General features: G+C 53.9%; 2 long non-coding RNA genes across 3 annotated transcripts; one reads left to right on the top strand and one right to left on the bottom strand.

Annotated features, from left to right (window-relative positions):
• Window positions 1-4,129: 4,129 nt before the first annotated feature.
• On the bottom strand, window positions 4,130-5,009 carry LOC144220492 (uncharacterized). The gene is made up of 2 exons (XR_013331751.1): window positions 4,613-5,009; window positions 4,130-4,395 (listed from the first exon to the last, which is right to left on the bottom strand). It is a non-coding gene; the product is annotated as an uncharacterized LOC144220492 (long non-coding RNA).
• A 1,658-nt stretch (window positions 5,010-6,667) lies between these two features.
• Window positions 6,668-9,983, top strand: LOC144220514 (uncharacterized). Of its 2 annotated transcripts, XR_013331762.1 has the most exons (4): window positions 6,668-6,771; window positions 7,024-7,316; window positions 7,965-8,145; window positions 9,668-9,983. It is a non-coding gene; the product is annotated as an uncharacterized LOC144220514 (long non-coding RNA). The 2 variants fall into 2 exon arrangements; XR_013331761.1 differs by lacking the exon at window positions 6,668-6,771 and having other exon boundaries at window positions 6,852-7,316.
• The last annotated feature ends 8,965 nt before the right edge of the window (window positions 9,984-18,948 follow it).

The following is an 18,948-nucleotide window of genomic DNA, read 5'->3' as shown; positions in this document are numbered from 1 at the left end:
GGGGGGGGGGGGGTGGGGAAGGGGCAGCTCCCACTGCTCCCCAGGCCTAGCCCTAGTCGATTCCTACTACTCCTCTGGCACCCCTAATCTCCTCCCCCACCCACTCTAGCGGCAGAGCCTCCGGGAGAGGAGCAGGGATATAAAACCAAGATAAACAGCACTGAAGGGGGCTCGAGGGGAGCATTCCAGAGCTAAAAATAACAGGGTCAGCTGGCTGGAGGAGCTAGCTGCCCCCCAGCCCTCCTCCTCCCTCCTCCCCTCCCCCAGCTGGGTGCCACCCCCCTCCTACCTGAGTTTCCAATCTGGAATGCTAATCTGCTATCTGCTTATTAACTCCTTTATCTGAGCTGTCAGCACAGAGCCCAATGCAGGGCTCGAACCCACGGACTGTGAGATCATGACCTGAGCTGAAGTCCGACACTTAACAGACTGAGCCACCCAGGCGCTCCCCTCTATTGTTATTTTGGACTGAATACACCTTTGCAGCCCTATCCGCAAAGGCAGGGCTCCTTCAGACTGCGAAGGATCTTCTCTCCCTACAAGCGCACCTCTCCCCACTTTGGTGAGCAATTCTACTCCCATAGATGATAAGGGAGGGGGGAACATGGAGGAAAAAGAAAATTCCAGAGAAAACTCACCATCAAGCACTCCTAGGTGCCAGGACGGGACTAGACTTGTGCTGTCCGTCATTTCACTCCCTCCTCACAGAGAGTAGGGATTGGGGGATCCCTGATTTCCAGATAGGGAACAAAGAACTAGGCATCGGGAGATAGTGATGGTGGCCGGTGGCCTGAGGCTGCTTCCACAGGGGCGGGTCCTTCCTCTCCTGAGCTGCTGACCGGTTCCCCCTCTCCCTTCTCGAAGCTCAGGGGCACCCACTGCAGTGACAAAACAGTCCTGCCTGAAGTGTTAGCTCCCTGCCCGCCTGCAGCTGGGACCAGGCAGCGGAGCTGCTGCCCCCAACCCCGGGACTTTAGGGGCGTTCTTCCCATCCCCTTGCACACTGCTCTTCTGGGGGGCACCGGTGGAACAGGGGTGGGGCCCAGAGTTGCCCAGATGGCTTGGTCAAGGAAAACCTCCTCCTCACCCCCATGACGCCCTTAGGGTGTCCCTGTAGGAGTCTAGCTGGTAAGTGGAGGAGTTTGAGGGGCCCATGCCTGGCTCCGGAGTTTGCCCTTTCTTGAAAAGCCGGGAGGCCCGGGACAGGCTTGCACAGCATCAACACGGCCCTATGGCCCCACCCATGCTGGGGTTTGCCCTCCTGCCGGGCAAGGGCGGGGAGGAAACACAGCCGGTTCAGCCCAGAGCAAACAGGGCAGACTTAGCTGTGACTGAGCTGCTGAGCTGGCCAGCAGAGGGGTGTTTTTTGCAGGTCCTGGGCGGCAGCTGCTGATCTCCTGAGATGCAAGGATGCTGGAGGAAAGAGGTGTTCACAACTGTAGGGACTGGGTCTTCTTGGTGACTGGCTCCCCGGTTGGGGACGCCCCAGTATCCTGCCAGCCTTGAATACATCTAGTGATGAGAGGCTCATCCCTGTGAGAAAGCTCTGATTATTAGCAAGCTCTTCCTCGTCGTGTTGAGCTAGGCTCACCGTCCCTGTGCTTCTCGTCATCTGCCCTTTAAGTTATGCCCTTTCCCCAGGAAGGCCCTGCAAAAATAGAATACTATGTCTAGACATTTGGGTCCAGGCATGCTGTCAAGTGTGAGAACTGGAGGGACAGCCACAGGAAGAATTAGACGGTCCCAAACCACACCGCACTGTTTGATAACGACACTCCCCAAGCTCTGCTGTCGTGACACCATGTCTCAAAGACACCCACAAGCCAGGTGCCCTTCACACAGGGGCTCTTTATTCAATCAGCAGGAGCAAAACCTCCTACTGCCAGCCTGTTTGGACTCTGCAGGAAAGGTTCTCACATGTCCAGCAAACACAAGGTCTTTCTGTGACCTTGCATTCTGGGCATTGCATTGTTCACCAGGTTTCTTGGATCGCTCAGACCAGAAACCTGGGGCCCGGGAGACGTGTCCCATTCCCTACCCTCAGCCCTTCAGGAACAATCCTCTCCGCCCAACCCCAGCCACGTGTCATTTCTACTCACTTTTCTCCACCCTTATGGCCACCACCCTCCCCTGGAGGATGGGGCTCTCCACCCCACCCCCAATGCCTTCTCCACCTAAAAGCCAGATCACAGGTCACATCCCGTCATTCACATGTGACAACCTACCAGCGCTTGTCAGTGCTCTTCAGATAACCCGGTTCCTTGCCATGGGCTATAAGGCCCTTCGACACCGGGTTCTGCAAACACCTCCCTGACCACTGGCCTTCCAGAAGCAGGTCAACTTTTTCCTGCCTCCGGGCCTTTGCACTTGCTGGTCCCACTCCCCACAACAACATTCCATTAGCTCTTCACATGCCTGGCTCTTTCTCGGCCCTCAGGTCTCAGCTGGAGTGTCATCTTCTCAGGAAGACCTCCCCTGACTGCCCTATCTAAATCAGATTCCCTTTTTCACCCTCTGCTATAGGCCTTTTTCCATTCCATCTAAATGCTTAACAACGTATTCACTCATTCACTCTTTCATTTATATGATTGTCTGTCTACCACACCAACATGTAAGCTCCATGAGAATATGAACCCTGTTCCTCTTGCCCACTGCCGCCCCTGCTGCATCCCACGTGGGGCCCCGCACCTGTAGGCACACAGAGAATATTTGTTGAGTAATAAATAACACTGTTGCCCTTGCCCAGTCTCCAGGGGTATTTGGAATCCAGCTCTCCTTGGAAACAGCAAGACGGACATGACAGCCGCTCAATGGCCTCCTGAGCCTCATCAGAGGAGGAATGCGTAAGAAAAACTGGCTGGGGGCACCTGGGTGGCTCAGTCAGTTGAGTGTCACGATCAAGTCATGATCCCAGGGTTGCCCCCCTCAACCCCCGTTGGGGTCTGCACTGAGAGTGAAGCCTGCTTAAGATTCTCTCTCTCTCCCCCTCTGCCCCTCCCCAGCTTATGCGCGCGAACTCTCTTTCGCAAAAATTAAAAATGAAAAAAAGAGTGTTCGCTTCGGCAGCATATATACTAAAAGGATTTTAAAAAGAAAGAAAAACTGGCCTGTTTTCATGGCTTATCCATTCATTCATACACTTATTAACTCCTTTAGCAAAATCTGAATGCCTCCTGACAGCCAGAAAGTGCTCTGGGAACAGAGACCTCAGTGAGCTATATCAAAGTCCCTTCTTTAAGGACCTTACACTCCCACAAGCAACATTTGATTATTTTTAAGTTTATTTATTTATTTTGAGACAGATGGAGACAGCATGAGCCGGGGAGAGGCAGAGAGAGAGGGAAAAAAGAGAGAGAGAGAGAGAGAGAGAGAGAGAGAGAGAATCCCAAGCAGTCTCCACACTGTCAGCATGGAGCCCTAAGTGGAGCTCGAACTCATAAAACTGAGAGTCGGAGGCTTAGCAACTGAGCCACCCAGGCGCCCCTCGACATTTGATTATAAACAAGTAAATAAAACAATGACAGATGGTGGCGAGGGCTCGGGAAAACCTGAAACTGGGTCTTGGGAGGAGAGTGTGAGTTAGCCCGGTTATCACCAAGTATCATGACGTTCTGGGTAGAAGGCAAGAGCAGGTGTTAGGGATCAAATAAAGTGTGCCCTTGGCCAGCTAGTTCCCCTTAAAAATGACACGCAGCTGTGTCCCTGTGAAGTTCCTTGTCGCTGAACCTTTAGAAGCGCCCGCAGCCTCAGCCTCACGGCGCGCGTGCATGAAGGAGAGAAGTGGAGACTTTCCCAGAGCATGAGGCAGCACTGCTGGGCGCTCTGTTAAATATCGACCCACTGGATCTGCTTATTTAAAACGAGGGGGTGCCTACAAACCAACACCTTCCCAGGTAAACATGTGTTAGGGCTGAGGAAACAGGGCTCCCCCCGACACAGCTTGTAAAAAAACAAAAACAACTCTTAAATACAGAGAACAAACTGAGGGTAGATGGGCGTGAGCATGAGGGAGAGGGGAAAATGGGTGGTAGGCACTGAGGAGGGCCCTTGTTGGGAGGAGCATTGGGTGTTGTATGTAAGGGATCACGAGAATCTACCCCCAAAACCAAGAGCTCATTGTATACATGTATGTTAGCCAACTTGACAATAAATTATATTAAAAAGACAACAACGAAAAATATTTCACAGCAAAAACAAACAAAACAGGGGTGCCTGGGTGGCTTAGTCGGTTGAGCGTCCGACTTTCCCTTAGGTCATGATCTCGCGGTTTGTGGGTTCGAGCCCCGCGTCGGGCTCTGTGCTGACTGCCAGCTCAGAGCCTGGAGCCTGTTTCAGAGTCTGTGACTCCCTCTCTCTCTGACCCTCCCCTGCTCACGCTGTCTCTCTCTCTCTCTCCTAGAAATAAACAAAACATTTTTTAAAAAAATTTAAAAACAAACAAAACAGCAACAACAAAAACCTCTGCAGTGAGTAAAACCAAATACAACTGGCACGTCTGGCTGGCTCAGTTGGTAGAGCGTGCACCTCCTGATCTCGAGGTCGTGAGTTCGAGCCCCACATTGGGCGCAGAGCTTATTTAAAACCAAATAGAACTGCAATAAACTTGTGATACCTGATTTGGATGCCGAGATGACCAAAAATAACAAAAGCAATCACACACATTTAGGTGACAAAGTTCCTTCCACAAGGCGTGTGTCTGGTGTGAGAGGCCAAGTGCAGCCTTGTCTTGGCTCCCGCCTCCAGGGGTGGTTTGCATCCAGAGACCCGGTGTACACTTGGGTGGAGCGCATCTCTCTCCCTCTTTCACTTATTCATTCATCAAACCTGGGCTTCCCCACCATGATCCAAGTCCTTGGTAGGCTCCGGGGTGGGGAGCAGCTAGCAGTGATGGTACAAGACAGCCCCCATCTCAGACGGTTCCTGTCCCTGTTTCCTGCTTTGGGGAGCACAGCCCCAGCCCCCTGCTGCCCTGGGAGATAGATGTTCTAGAAGCCTCTACTTCATCAGCTTTCTTGCACCCAAGCACCAGATGTAGTCACTTCTATCTCTTAAATAGCTCGGATCTCCAGCCTACCTCTGTCAGGCCTTTGTCTTTCTCCTGGATCGCTGCAAAGCCTCCCACCCACCCCCACCCCCAGCCTCTGGGTCCTATCGCCTCATCCAACCCTCAGGCGACCCTCTAGAAGCACAGCCATGTTTAACAAACACATCTGGCCCTGCCATTTCCCACCAAAGGCCCATAGGCCTCCGAGAGAGTCGAGAGTCGGTCTCATCCCCGCGTCCCCCTGTGTGGCCCCTCCCTCCACGCAGGCCTGGACGAGTCTTGTGCTCCCAGCGGCTCCCGGGGCCCCGCCTCCCCGGCAGAGCGCTGCACAGCGCCTCGAGCACTGCGGCTGACACGCGGGGCCCAGGCGACCCGTCAGATTTTTCCTCCTCACCGAGCTGGGTAGCCATGTGGTGGCAGACCAGGCCCCGCAGAAGGAGCCAGCCAGCGCCCAGCGCAGGCGGCAGCTGGTGTCACCATGGAAACGGCGCACCGCGCCACACGGGGCCTGGCCTTTTCACTCTGCCTTTTTTGGCAGGCTTCCTCAGCCACCCCGAAACCCATTCACCGGGATGAGCCAGGGCCTTGCCCCTGCCCCCACCGCCCTCGGGCCTCTTTGGCCAGCTCTTCCTCCCCTCTTCTCCCCAGCTCTTCTTCCCAGCCCCCCTCCCCTCTGTACCCTTTGCCAAAGCGCTGGGAGGGGGAAAGCTGGGCCAAGGAAGGACTCAGATTTTCAATTCTAAGCAGATTTCCCCTCCACAGGCAGCGAGCCCTTTCATGCATTTTTTCCCTATTATCATAAACGCAGGAACTTGCATTAGGATGAATGAGCAGAAACTCCTGTCTTTGTCAGAGCCTTGGCAGAACGCCAGGCATAGAATGACCTAAAACATTCAGATTTAAATGGAGCCAGAGAGGGAGTGGAGATCCCTTGTTGTGAGAAATGGGATGGTGGGGGGTGGGGGGACCCTTGTCTCTAATTATAATAACGGTGTTCGCCATGTGCCCAGACACTGTGCGAAGGAAGCCCTTTGCACAGATTCTTGTTTAATCCTCACCAAACAATCCTCCTGTGCCCTATGTATATCCCCCTTTGTAGAGCCGAGGAAACAGAATCAGGGATGGCAAGGAACAGGGCTAAGGTCACACAGCAAATGAGTGCAGGGGTGGGATTTGAACCCTTCAAACTCTGGAGCCTAAACCACAGTTCAAGGTCACCTTCTTTCCGGCTGGTTCAGGCTGGTTCACGGAGCAGCTCTGCAACACCAGTTCCCATCCCAGGCCCTCCAGACCCCTCCCCCTCCCCCATCCCCCCCCTCTCTCTGCAGCACCTTCCTTTCCATTTGTCAGTGTGATTTTGCAAATCAGACTGATTTAACTACTTCCTGCCCCCAATACATCTAGAGAGGACACCCCCAGGCAGAGGGAAGAGAGGCTCTTCAAGATCCCCCGGGGCATGTTTGTACCTCCGGGAGGGTAGAGACCTTGCTCTCTGTAAACCTTATGTCACATGTTGGTCTCTGGTGGACAGACTCTGACACAGAGCAAGTGCTCAGTGCATGTCCAGTGCGTGCTGTGCCGAACGTTCCACGTTCCCACCCTCCCCCTTCAGGTCACAGTCCACCCTTTCTGTGCCCTGGAGCCTGACCTCTGCAGGACAGTGTCACACAGCACTTTTACTGTCTGGCTTCTGGAGGATTTCAGCCAATGGGAAGATGCAGCAGGAGGTAAGATGTAGGGGACAGACATGGGGGTCTTTATTCCCCACCCACTTGGAACCATGGGTTGGCCGTGGCTGCTTTCTTCCACCAAAGGCCACAGCTCCTGTCCTGTTATCCTATCCTATGGCTCAGCTGGGCCACGCTCCCTCAGACCCAGCCCCTACCCTGCTGTTAGCCCAGGGAGGCTTCACCACCCCTTGTTAACTCTCTGTACCCCGTCTACAACTTAGAAGTGATGCTCTCATTCAACTTCCCTAGATCGGCCTGTTCCCTTCCGGGACACGGACAAATGCCAGGTCCTGCTATCTGCCACGCCGTCCTGTCGGGCCTCATGGAGCTGACACATGGAGGAAGGCAGCCAACAGACAAATAGAACGGATCCTAGGTCAAAGCAGTGAGAGCCATGAATGGGGGAGCACATGGATGAAAGAACGGATGAATGTCATCACTTGGGTGTCACAACTAGACTTTACAGATGGTCTGGTCTAAGCCCCCTACTCTACAAATGAAAGAAGGGGGACCCTGAGAGGGATGCTCAAGGTCTCACAGTGGTGAGTTATTGGTAAACACTGGGTGGATTCCAGCTGTCCTTGACTCTTACATAGCCATGGCCAGAGGGGCCCGGCTCAGCCAATGGACGAGGTAATGGGTGGATGCAAAGGCCTTTGAAGTTCTTTCGGGTTCTTTCCTTTCTTTAAGGACAGTCTTCCAGAAGCAACAGTGGGTTTGCTGGAAGGCCAAGGCTGATGGGGGGGGCGGGGAGGGGAGGCAGAAAGGAAGGTGTCACCTGGCAAGAACCATGGGAATGCCTCTGTTCCACCTCGGGGGTACCTTGAAGCCCACCTGCACAGAGGGTCCGCAGGCCCCGGAGCCCCCAGGATGCAGAGGTGGGCAGGCCCTAGGGCTGCAGCATGGAGGGAACCGGCAGGGCTTGCGCTGCGGGCAGGGCTGTTTGGGACCAAGCCCCAGCCCACGTGCAGGGCTTGGCTGGGAATCTGCAACCGCCCTGGTTGACTGGGTCATCCGTTTCCCACCCGGCTTACCATGTTGGCATGCCCCCAGCGCCCTACTGAGTGGAGGGAGACCGCAGTAATCATGTATTGAATCTGCAATGTGCCAACCGCAGTTCGCGCATTATCTCAATATGTGATCACCCTTGCACCTATCCTATGAGACCTGCTATTCTCCCCATTTTACAGATGGAGAAGCAAGCTCATCAAAGTTCTGCGACTTGCCTAGTACAGCGGGAGGATTCAACTCAGACTTGTCTAACAGGAAAGCCTGGGTTCTTGCCCCATAAGCCCCACAGACTCCTGCCAGGGGGCTTCCGGGAATCGGGAATCGGCCAGCCCACCAGCCCACTCTCCCAACTGGTGCAAGGTGAGGGCTGCGGTGGGACCCCTCTCCCCTTTCCACCACCTCCTCGGCATTGGCCTCCCCCTTGGCCTGCAGCGTCTTGGGCTGGTGCCCAGCGTGGCTTCTCTGCCATGTGGCCCGGCACCAGGCTCTTGGCCCCCAGGCAAGGCCGGGGTTGCCATGGCAATGCCCTACCCCTGGACTGCCTCGTGAGCCCAAAAGCCACTGGAATGTCTCAGAAATCCCGCCCTTCAGGCCAGCATCCAAACTGCCTCTCCCAGACGGCCACTCTCATTATGAGCAACAGGAAAATCTTTTCAGGTCGCGTCCTGATTTTCAGTTTGGAAAACAGATGGCCACCATTGTAAGGCTCCCATACGCCCTTTATTTTCCTCTTCCCTTCCATTCTGTCTTCTCTTTCTCTTAGTGCCCAATAGCGTGTGGCGGTTACAAGGCGAGACAGAGCCTGAGCTCAGATTTCAGTTCCTCCACTTCCCAGCCGTTTGACCTTGGACTCATCCTTGGGGCTTGATTTCTTTGTCTTTTATAGGATGATTACATTGTACCCATGGCCTTGACTTTCGTGAAGATCATCCTGCTTTCCTTCTTTGTCAGACCGGTTCACCCTTTTTTTTTTCCTTTGGTTGTGGACTATTTTTGCTTTACTAGAATGTAACCTCCATGAAGACAAGGATTTTTTTTTTTTTTTGGTCTGTTTCCATGGTTGTGGGCCCTGTGTCTAGAACAGTGCCTGCACACAGAGGGTATTCAAAACTTATGTATGGAATACGTGGATGGATGGACATCAACAAGCCAACAGCACAGGATTTTTCAGAGGCCGACTCTGAGGCACCCAGACTGTACCAGGTGGTCAAAGCACCTGGCACAGGGCCTGGCCTGTGGTTAGCGCTTGAGGTTGCCCGATGCTATTGTCTTATTCCTTTCGCTTTCCTCCACCCACACCCGTACCTTGGGCCTCCCATTCACACCCTGGGAAGCCCTGTTGGGAGCCCGCAGAGGGAACCTTGGGAGGCAGCATCCTGAGCCACAGCCGGCCATTCCAGCTGCTGATACATCCTACGGGGACAGCCACTGGCCGCCAGACCTTCTCTTCCCTCCTCTTACCTGCAAGGGAGGTTGAGTCAGGACAGAGTCCTGGGAACAGTATAGCCTCAGGCCACCCACCCTCCTGCAACTCAGGCAGCCCGCTCTGCCCAGGACTGCAAGACAGGAAGGACCCCAGGCTATGCAAGCAGTGCAGGGTAGGGGCCCTGGGGACAAATAGAGGCCCTTCCTGCCTGGGGTCCCTGTGCAGACAGCTGGCAGTCTGCAGGCTCCCCGGGGTCACTTTCACTTTCCATTTTCTCCACCGGAGCAGAAACAGCCGGGCCAGAGGCTGCTCCATCAGCTCATGGAGATGGAGCGGGGGGGCTGGCGTCAGAAAACCCGACCCCGGGCATGGGGAGAGAGGGAGTTCGGCAGCTTCTTGTGCCCCATGTCCCTGTGAGTAAACCTCAGCTAACGATACTCCCTTACATTCCTCCAGCAGGAAGACTCTCCAAAGCATCCTCACGATTATCCTTTCGCTGGATCCTCCTTCTGGGACGGAGGCAGGGGCGGGGCGATGCACAAGACAGGAGTTAACAAACAAAAGAAAAACGAAGTCCACCAGTTTAGAGGAGACCAAAGGCACAGAGCCAGGATGCGAGCACTGTGTAGCGTTTCTATCTTGCCAGGCTTCCTCACTGCCCCCAGAGGTCCACCTTTGAGCAGGAGAGCCCTGTTCCATCCCTGTCCATGAGGGGGAAACTGAGGCATGGGTGTGGCAGGACCTGGAATAGAAACGTGGCTGTCACCTTCAAGACACTCCTAAGGAACGGTGTTCTTCATTCCTGGATTCACTGGCACGGCCGCGTGTGTTAGGAGCTGGCATGGAGAGAAAATGACTTCTGGGAGGGGACCCAGGGCCTTCAACAATCTGGAAGAGAGGCTGGTTTTCATTCTTATTTTCAAATAGCAAATAACTGGCCTAAAGACACAGAGCTAGCAACTGAGAGAATGGGAATTATTAGCCAGGCCCGGGTTACTCCAAAGCCTTCTCACCAGTTTCGGGGCTGGTGGCTACCCCAACTTCGGCATCGATCCACAAGCCCTGCACACATGTCCCTGTCCCTCCCTGCCCAGGTCTCCCCGAGGGAAATCCTTCGCTCCCTTCCGGGCCTGCCCCTCGGCTGTGCTCTCACGTAGTAAATGTTCCTGGACACCACTGTGTCCCAGGCGCTGTTCTAGGTACTAGGGACGTGGCAGGGTCACACAAGACAGAAAAAAATCTTTGCTGTCATGAAGTTTATGGAGGAAGGGGCGGGGACAGACATAAAAGAAGTAAACAAATAAAAAAGATAAGCCCAGAAAGCGATAACGCTATAAAGGAACACTGAGTAATTGCATGGAGGACTGGCAGTGGGATGTCAGGGACGGATCTCACCGAGGAGGTGAGAGTTTATCTCATTTCTGCTAAGATTGGGGCCAGTCACGCAGAAATGGGGGTGAGGACAAAGGAGGTGGGAAGAAGTCCAGGGTAGGGCTTGGTGCCAGGGACAGTCCCAGGTCCCATGTCATCCTAATGTCATTTGTAACAGTTCCTCCTTCCTCGGTCAAGAGCGGCCCATTTGAAAGACATTGCCAACGACGAGGGTTTGAATTTATTTTAAGTGCAATGGAGCCACTGGAGGAAATCATGTGATTGATGTCTTGAAAAGGCCTTGCTGGCTGCTTCCTGAAGAATAAATTACAGAGGAAAGTGGGCAGAGGAGCGCGGCCAGGGGGTGGCAGCCCCCACCCAGGCCCGCTGTGATGTCCACAATCCCTAGATTCCGGTGTGGACGTTAGTGAGCAAAGAAGAGTGTTCGTGAAGGCTCCCAAAGATTTCCCAGACTCAGACCGGGAGTGAGACTTGGGCACTTCTGAGAAGATCTGCAGAGCTCAGAGTCCTCTCTTCGGGGTTCTATTGTCTCCCCTGTGGAGCCCAGAGGACGGGGAGGGCCAGGCCCCTGCCTGTGTCCCACCCACATCCAGCCTCTCCCAGGCTGAGTCCCAGCCCGGCACCAGCCAGCCCACCCCCCACCCTGCAGGAAGCCGGCTGGCAGCGCCTGCTGTGTGACCTTGGGCTGCAAAGTCCGGCTTTGCAAAGTCAAAGTGAGTCACTTCCTCCCTGGGGCCTCCCCCAGGCGGGCAGCCTGTGGCCGCTCCCTGCCCCCTCACCGCTGGCCCGGGACTGGCGCTGGCACGCAGGCGCTCCGTATGCTAAGTGCTCTCGCTAAGCCCGCCGCCCCGCCGCCCCGAGGCTCATTTGTCACCCGCTGCTGACTCAGCACTTCTGGGGAAGGCTTTTCCCTTTGCCTTAGAGGAGGAGGCCGGGAAAGGAGGCGCCCAGGCTCTTCCCTCCCTTTGATTGTGTATGTGTGCGTGTGTGTGTGCGCGCGCGCACGTAGGTGGATGAGTGTGTCTGAGTGTTACTGGGTCTGTGTGTGTCTCTGATGTGTATCAACATGAGTGCATTTCTCATCTGTGTGTGTCTTTTGTGTGCAGCTGAGTCTCTTGTGTGTGTTTTTTATGTGTGTTTTCATGTGTGTGCCTGTCCTGGGGGCCTTTGGGTGTCTGTCAGCCTCTTTCCTGAGTGTGTGCATGTGTGTATGTGTCTGGGTGTTTATGTGTCTGTGTGTGCATATGTGATATGTGTGTCTGGGTGAGTGTGTGTGTGCTTCCCCATCACACCGCAGGCCTTTCCCTCCTCTCCCTCGGCCCTACAGGCGCCCCTCAGATCTCACCCTACTCTCACAGTGACCCCCACTTTTCCTCCCTAGGCCCCCCAGCTCCTGTCTGCACCCCCTGTCTCTTGCCTTCTAAGCACAGGACCTCGGGGATTAAAAGCACAAGCCTGGGAATCAGACAGATCTAGGTTTCAATCTCGTCCTGCCCTTGCCAGCTGAGTGACCTTGACTGAGATACTTACCTTTCTGAGCCTCAGTTTCTTCGCTTATCAAATCAAAGGGATCCTATCTCCCTATGAGAGAGAATCTCATGATAGCGCTTGCCCCAAAGGGGGCCTGTTATTTCTCCTTAAAGCAATGGGCCCCGATGGCAGGCACACAGCCAGGATCTAATGAGCAGCACTTAAGAACAAAAGCATTGAGCGCCGGCTCCTCGGCTGCTAGGGAAGGGAGGGGCGTGGGAGCCAGTGACCTGGATTGGGAGCTGGGCAGGAGCTGTCTGCACGGCAGCTCCTGCAAGGCAAGACGAGTGGTGACCTGATTTAGTACTGCCTCGGGTGCCGGGGACGTAGGGGAGAAAGAGGAGAGGGGCTCCAAGCCACTGCACCCTGGCCTTCCCCAGACGGAGCACTGCCTGGCACCTACCGCTCCAGAGAGGGCCCAAGGAGGGCAAGGCCGCTCCTCCAGCCTCAACCCCAGAACAACCTCCTGCTTCGTCCCTGGGGCCTCCACACTTCGGTTTGTTTGCATCTTCTTAACCGTTGAGGGAGGTTCTTAGCATCCCCATTTTGCAGCTGGGCAAATTGAAGCTTTAGGAGGTTGAGCTCCAAGGTCACAGGGCTCCCACGTGGCGGAGAGAACCCCGGCGTTCCAGCTCCTGGCCCGGGACTCCCTGGATGTCTGCACCACCCTGCCTCTTCCTGCACACACGTCTGCACCAGCGCACGCCCCGGTGGGCCCTCCCTCTCTGCCCGCAGGCAGGGCTCCCACACAGATTGGCACCAAGCCTTCCCGAATGCCAGCTCCTGGAGCAAATTCTTCCCGGAGCCTGCCAAGCCTTGTTCCCCTTCGTTGAAAGTAGGGCTTTTTTTCAGAAGAGTTAGTATTTATCGTCTCGAGGCCTGCAGTGTGGATTGTCACTCCAGCTTTTTGCTGTGTCGAGCAGGAGATGTAAATGGGCTTGGGAAAGAGACCGAGACCTTCCCTGACTGGCAGGGGAGCTTGATAAGTCAGCCCCCCCCCCACTTCAAAGGTGCTGCCTCCCCTCGGTCCTGGCTTCAGAAAGTAGGAGGTGGAGCCAACTAGAAAGCAAATCAGGGATCCAGGCAGGTGGGAGCAGTGAGACCAGGAGCTTGGAGGGCAGGAGGCCCCAGTTCTAACCAGCTGTGTGGCCTTGGGCAAGTCACTACCCCTCTCTGAACCTGAGAGTCCACATCTATAAAACGGACATTGCTCTTGGGTTCCTTCTGGCTCACACACAGTCCGAGGGGCTACTAGACCTGAATCAAGGCTAGGTCTGTGCTATCGGGGGGCTACCAAAGACCTAGACCTCAGTGGAGACCCCACCAGTTCCGTGCCCTGCCCCAGCCCTGTCTCCGGCTCTCCCTGGGAAAACCAGCAGACCAGGGGCAGGTGAGCAGAAAGAGCCAGCATGAGGGCTCTGAGGGCTGAAGACAGGACTTAAGATGTAAGTCCAAAGTAGAAGGGGGCGCTAGAGAGCTTCTTTCACTCCCCCTCCAGGCCATCTAGCACTGAGCTGGAGACAGAACACTGGGTCCTCTGCTCTGCTCCCGCCTGGATCTGTATGTAGGTGAAGCCGGGAGTCATTTCCACTTTTGGGGCCTGTGACTCGTGGAGAAAAAAGGGATGATAAGCATCTCTGGCCTTCCTGATTCACAGGGTGATCCGAGCACGAGGTGGGGCCCCTTGCAAAGCAGACATGCCCATTTCTGTCCAGACACAGTCCAGGCGGGCAGTGGGCGGCTGCAGTCTGTCCTTACATGGGGCTGAAGGGGCCCAGCCACTCAGTGACTCACTCGCTCACCCAGCCAGCTGGAACCCAGGCCCCACCCTCCCCTTCTCCTGCTGCCCACAAAAGCCCCTTCACATAGTACTCTTGTCACATGGGGACCAAGGTAGAGAAAGGCATTTCCAAACGCTGATGGGTAGCAACAAGGAAATAAACAGAAGGCCATGTGATCACTTCATTATCCACAGCTCTGGGGCCACCTACCTCGGGGCTTCCCGGTGTGTGATTTTATTAACCCCTTATAGTCTAAGTTGCTTGAGTTAAGTCTTTTCTTCTTGGCAGTAATCTTGCAGCTGGAAGCAGCCCACCAGATAAGGAAGCCGGTGGCCCTCCTTTGGGGACATTACCCATATCCCAGATGGTCTGCCAGGAACAGGGGCTGGGGGTATCATAAGAAGTCTGATTGGAAGAGATCTGCTAGCCCAATGATGGTGGGGGACTCTGGGGACTCTATTTCTGGTACAGGGGGTATTCGTAAGAACATGGAGGGAAGGAACTCACCAGGAAAGCCGGGGCCAAATTCCAGCTGTCAGGACCTGAAGACCCAGCTGAGTGAAGAACCCACTCCTCTTTCGATTGTGGGTTGAGACCCATCAGCCGATCGTGAAATCAATTTAGTGGATTGCACCCCACATTTTTTAAAAAAAGAGATAGAAAAGAATGGAAGGACATAAGCACAGGTTACATGTATAAAAAGGAATGTCCAGTTACATAAAACTTTTGTTTCAGGATTTGCATGTAGAAGCGCTGGGGTGGCTCAGTCAGTTAAGCATCCGACTTCGGCTCAGGTCTGAGTTCGAGCCCCACATCGGGTTCTGTGCTGAAAGCTCAGAGCCTGGAGCCTGCTTCAGATTCTGTGTCTCCTTCTCTCTCTGACCCTCCCCTACTCACACTCTGTGTCTCTCTGAAAAATAAATTTAAATTATTTTAAAAGAATTAAAAAGAAGGATATGTATGTAAACACTCATCAGAGTAATGAATTGAGATGAGAAATGAGCAGGGGAGAGTCAGAGAGAGAGGGAGACACAGAATCCAAAGACAGGCTCCAGGCTCTGAGCTAGCTGTCAGCACAGAGCCCAACGCGGGGCTCGAACCCACGAACTGTGAGATCATGACCTGAGCCAAAGTCAGACACCCAACCGACTGAGCCACCCAGGTGCCCCTTCGTTATTGTTTTTTAAGATTTTATTTTTAAGTGATCTCTATACCCAACGTGAGGTTTGAACTCAGAACCTGGAGATAAAGAGCCACGTGCTCCACCAACCACCATGCGCCATGTACATTGTTTCAGCGTTTGAAAAGCACTGCTCTAAAAAACAAAGGAGGGAAGGCCAAACTGTACCCTTTGTGTGGGTGAGAAGCTGGGGGGGGGTAGGGGTAGTCTCTTGTCCTAACAGTTGACCCCATACCCCCAGGATGGTCTAGGGGGAACAATTGCCCCCCACTTTCCAGAGCACAGAAGAGGCATCCCTTTTGCACCTGGATGTGCTCCAGTCCCTTTGCTACTCTCTTTAGTGGGAAGGCAGGGATGGTGACTTTTACTCAATTCCCCATCCCTGGAATGTTTTCATGTTTCCCAAGTACCTCCACAGAGCAAGCTGGTCAAGATTTTTGGATGTAGGGTCACTTTTTGAGCCTTCCAAGTGGCAAGTGCCACCTTGTCCCCAATCCCTGTCGTAAGAACCTGCGGAGAGGCAGAGGGCAGCTTGGGAAGTCAGGAAAGGCAGGTTTGGCCCCCAGGTATCTCTCCTCAGATGCCTTCCCCTCCCAGTTCCACTATTTGGTAGACTGTCGAATGTAGTGGCGAGGGACAGAAAAAAGTGGAAAGCTCGACTTCTGCCCACAGTAGCCCAAGCTGGTGGTTAGCCCCTGTTTGTCATTTNACTCCCAACCTCACCCTAGGGGGCAATGACTAATTACAAAACGAGTTTTCTCTCTTTTCAGTCTGCTCAGCTCCCCTCCCACAGTGCCCCCTCCCTTCCCAACCCAGTGCCAGCCTAGCCTAGACTGACTCCCTTGCTAGACTGGGTTGAATGAACTCTAGGCCCGGCCCCTCCTCACCAGACTGGGCCTTCTTGGGCTCTCTCCTCCCCAGTCAGCTTCACTTTCACTTTCCAGCCACTCTCACTTCTCTGTCAGCTCCTCACCCTGGAGTTCGGAGCCCTCCCCCCCCACCCAAGGTGAGGGCCATTGCTGAAGTCCTGGGTGGCCCCCAATTAGCCAGGTCTTGCCTCCACGATAGTCAACAAATATTTATGAAACCCACTTCAAGTATGCAGGGAGAGTGACATGAGCGAGGTTCCTGCACACACATTCTAGAAGCCTGGGTGATGCAGAGGTGCAATCAAGCAATTAAAAACAGTGAACAAAGCCTCTGCAGCTAGATGTATGGTGCTAGAGAGGCACATGGAGAGCTACAGCTGAGGCCACCTTGAGCAGCCAGGGAGGGCCCCCTGGGGGCAGAGAAGCCTGTGCTGAAGCCTGAAGTTGACCTAAGGTTGGCTGCCAGGCGAAGGAAGGGAAGAGCCTTCCCAGGCCTGTGAGGGGTGCCATGTTGGGGAGGCTGGCTGGAGCCCACAGGATGGCGGTGGTGGTGCAAGGAGCTGGGGCTGCATGTATAGAAAGAGCCGGATCTAAAAGGACTGTAAAGGCACCTGGGTGGCTTAGTCGGTTAAATGCCCAACTTCAGCTCAGGTCACGATCTCATGGTTCATGGGTTTGAGCCCCACGTTGGGCTCTGTGGTGACAGCTCAGAGTCTGGATCTTGCTTCGGATTCTGTGTCTCCCCCTCTCTCTGCCCCTCCCCTGCTCGTGCTCTTCCTCTCTCTCTCTCTCAAAAATAAACAAACATTAAAAATTTTTAAATATAAATAAATAAAAGGACCATCAAAACCTGCTAAGCCATTTGGACTCTGTCCTGAGGTGATGGGGTGCCACAGAATGGTCAGAAGCCAGAGCAACATAATGCACAGAATGAAGTCGAAGGGCAAGACTGGACACAGAGAGGTCAGTCGTGTCTCTTCATGAATGGTGGTTGTCTGCTCTCTGAAGGCGGAAGAGGTTGGAGGTGCAGGAAGTGAGGGCAGGGATGAAAAGGTCTTTCTGAGACCGGTTGAATTCCAGGTGTCTGTGGGACACTAGGCCACTTGTGTACAGTGTTCTAGGCCCCTGAGCAGGGGCCTGAGGCAGAGTTCTAGACTAGTGGCCGCCCACCCTCAGAGCTAATGGGAGGTGAGGGGAGGTGGATCGTGACCAGATGGGAAGGCCTGCAGTAGAGAAGCCATTGGCAGAGAAGGACGCAGCAGAGAAGCGGAGAGGAAGCAGCTGGAGAAAGAACCCGATGCCTCAAGGAGCATGGTGTGGTCAACAGGGTGGCATGCTGCTGACAGGCCACGTATGGCAAGGCCAGAATCGCTTCCCAGAGACAGAGCAAAGGGAGAACCCTTGAGAGCCGTGGCCGGAGCAGTTTGGGTGGTGGTCGCGGAGGGAGAGTGACAGAGAGCTGTCTGGTTGTGAGGCTGGGGAATAAAAAGGCAAGGGGAGGAGCAGCCTGAGGCCAGGCCAGCTCCCAAGGGCCTCTGGGCCCCAAACAGCCTCTTCCCCTTCCAGTTAAGCATTATTTAATTGTCTTCACGTTTCTTACGAGATTATTTCTTATGGCCAACGGACACATGAAAAGATGCTCAACATCACCGATCATCAGGGAAATGCAAATCAAAACTACCATGAGATACCACACCTCACACCTGTAGGAATGGCTAAAATCAACAACACAAGAAACAACAGGTGTTGGCCTGGATGTGGAGAAAGGGGAACCCTTGCACATTGTTGGTGGGAATGCGAACTGGTGCAGCCACTCTGGATACAGTATGGAGGTTCCTCAAAAAGTTAGGAGTAGAACCTACCCCACACCCCAGCAATCGCACTACTGGGTATTTACCCAAAGGATACAAGAACGGTAATTCAGAGGGATACACTCACCCCGATGTTTATAACAGCGTTATTTGGAATAGCCAAGCTACGGAAGCAGCCCAAGTGTCCATCGACTGATGAATGGATAAAGAAGCTGTGGTCTATCTATCTATCTCATGGAATATTACTCAGCCACAAAAGAATGAAATCTTGTTATGTGCAACGACATGGATGGAGCTGGAGAGTATAATGCTAAGTATATTTTGCTAAGGAAAATAAGTCAGAGAAAGACAAATACCATATTATTTCACTCATATGTGGAATTTAAGAAACAAATGAGCAAAGGAAAAAAAAAGAGACAAACTAAGAAACAGACTCTTAACTGTAGAGAACACATGGATGATTACTAGTGGGGGGTGTAGGGGGGATGGGTGAAACAGGGGATGGGGAGTAAATTTATGGTGAAAAATAAAATAATTTTTTAAAAAAATGAAATTTAAGGGAAAGTGAAGATTCTTTCTTATTTTGTGCCCAAACCAGCTGCATAAGTTCAGCTCACAGTTCTGCTGCTGTTTCTGGAGGCAACATACAGCGTGATCAGTGCCCCCTCATTCCCATTCAAGAGCTAGTCCAGGAGGCGTGTCTGGCCTCCCTTCCCGCCCTCGATCTCCATCTCTTTCCATTCTTCTTCCTCCCTTCACGGACCCATTTCTGCCTCAGCGGCTCTCTGCGGACCACCATCCAGTGCGTTGGCTCTTCAAGACACGTCCAGATCTGAACCCTGCCCACCCGCGTGTGTTCTGCCAGCACGCAGGATGGGACTGTCATCTTCTCTTTCTAGATGCCTCTGCCATGGCCACCTTGCCCTCAATCATGGAACTAACTCTTAGACTGGAAGAGAAGTTGAGATTCTGGAGGACTTAGATGAGAGTTCAATATCCTAATCTTGCAGGTAAAGAATCTGAGGACAGCCAAGGCCACAGAGCTAGGCACTGGCAGATGAACAACAAGAGTCCCAGGCTCATGCGATGGGTGAGGCCCGCACGGCCCAGGAAAGCACGCGGCTGGTGCCGTGTGGGCTGCAGCGGTGGGAATGTGGGGGGTGGGGGGGGGGGG

Source organism: Crocuta crocuta, unplaced genomic scaffold, assembly GCF_008692635.1.
Source record: "Crocuta crocuta isolate KB4526 unplaced genomic scaffold, BGI_CrCroc_1.0 scaffold186, whole genome shotgun sequence".
Classification (NCBI taxonomy): domain Eukaryota; kingdom Metazoa; phylum Chordata; class Mammalia; order Carnivora; family Hyaenidae; genus Crocuta; species Crocuta crocuta.
Note: the sequence above shows the minus strand (reverse complement) of the source record. Positions and strands in the feature narration are given on the sequence as shown.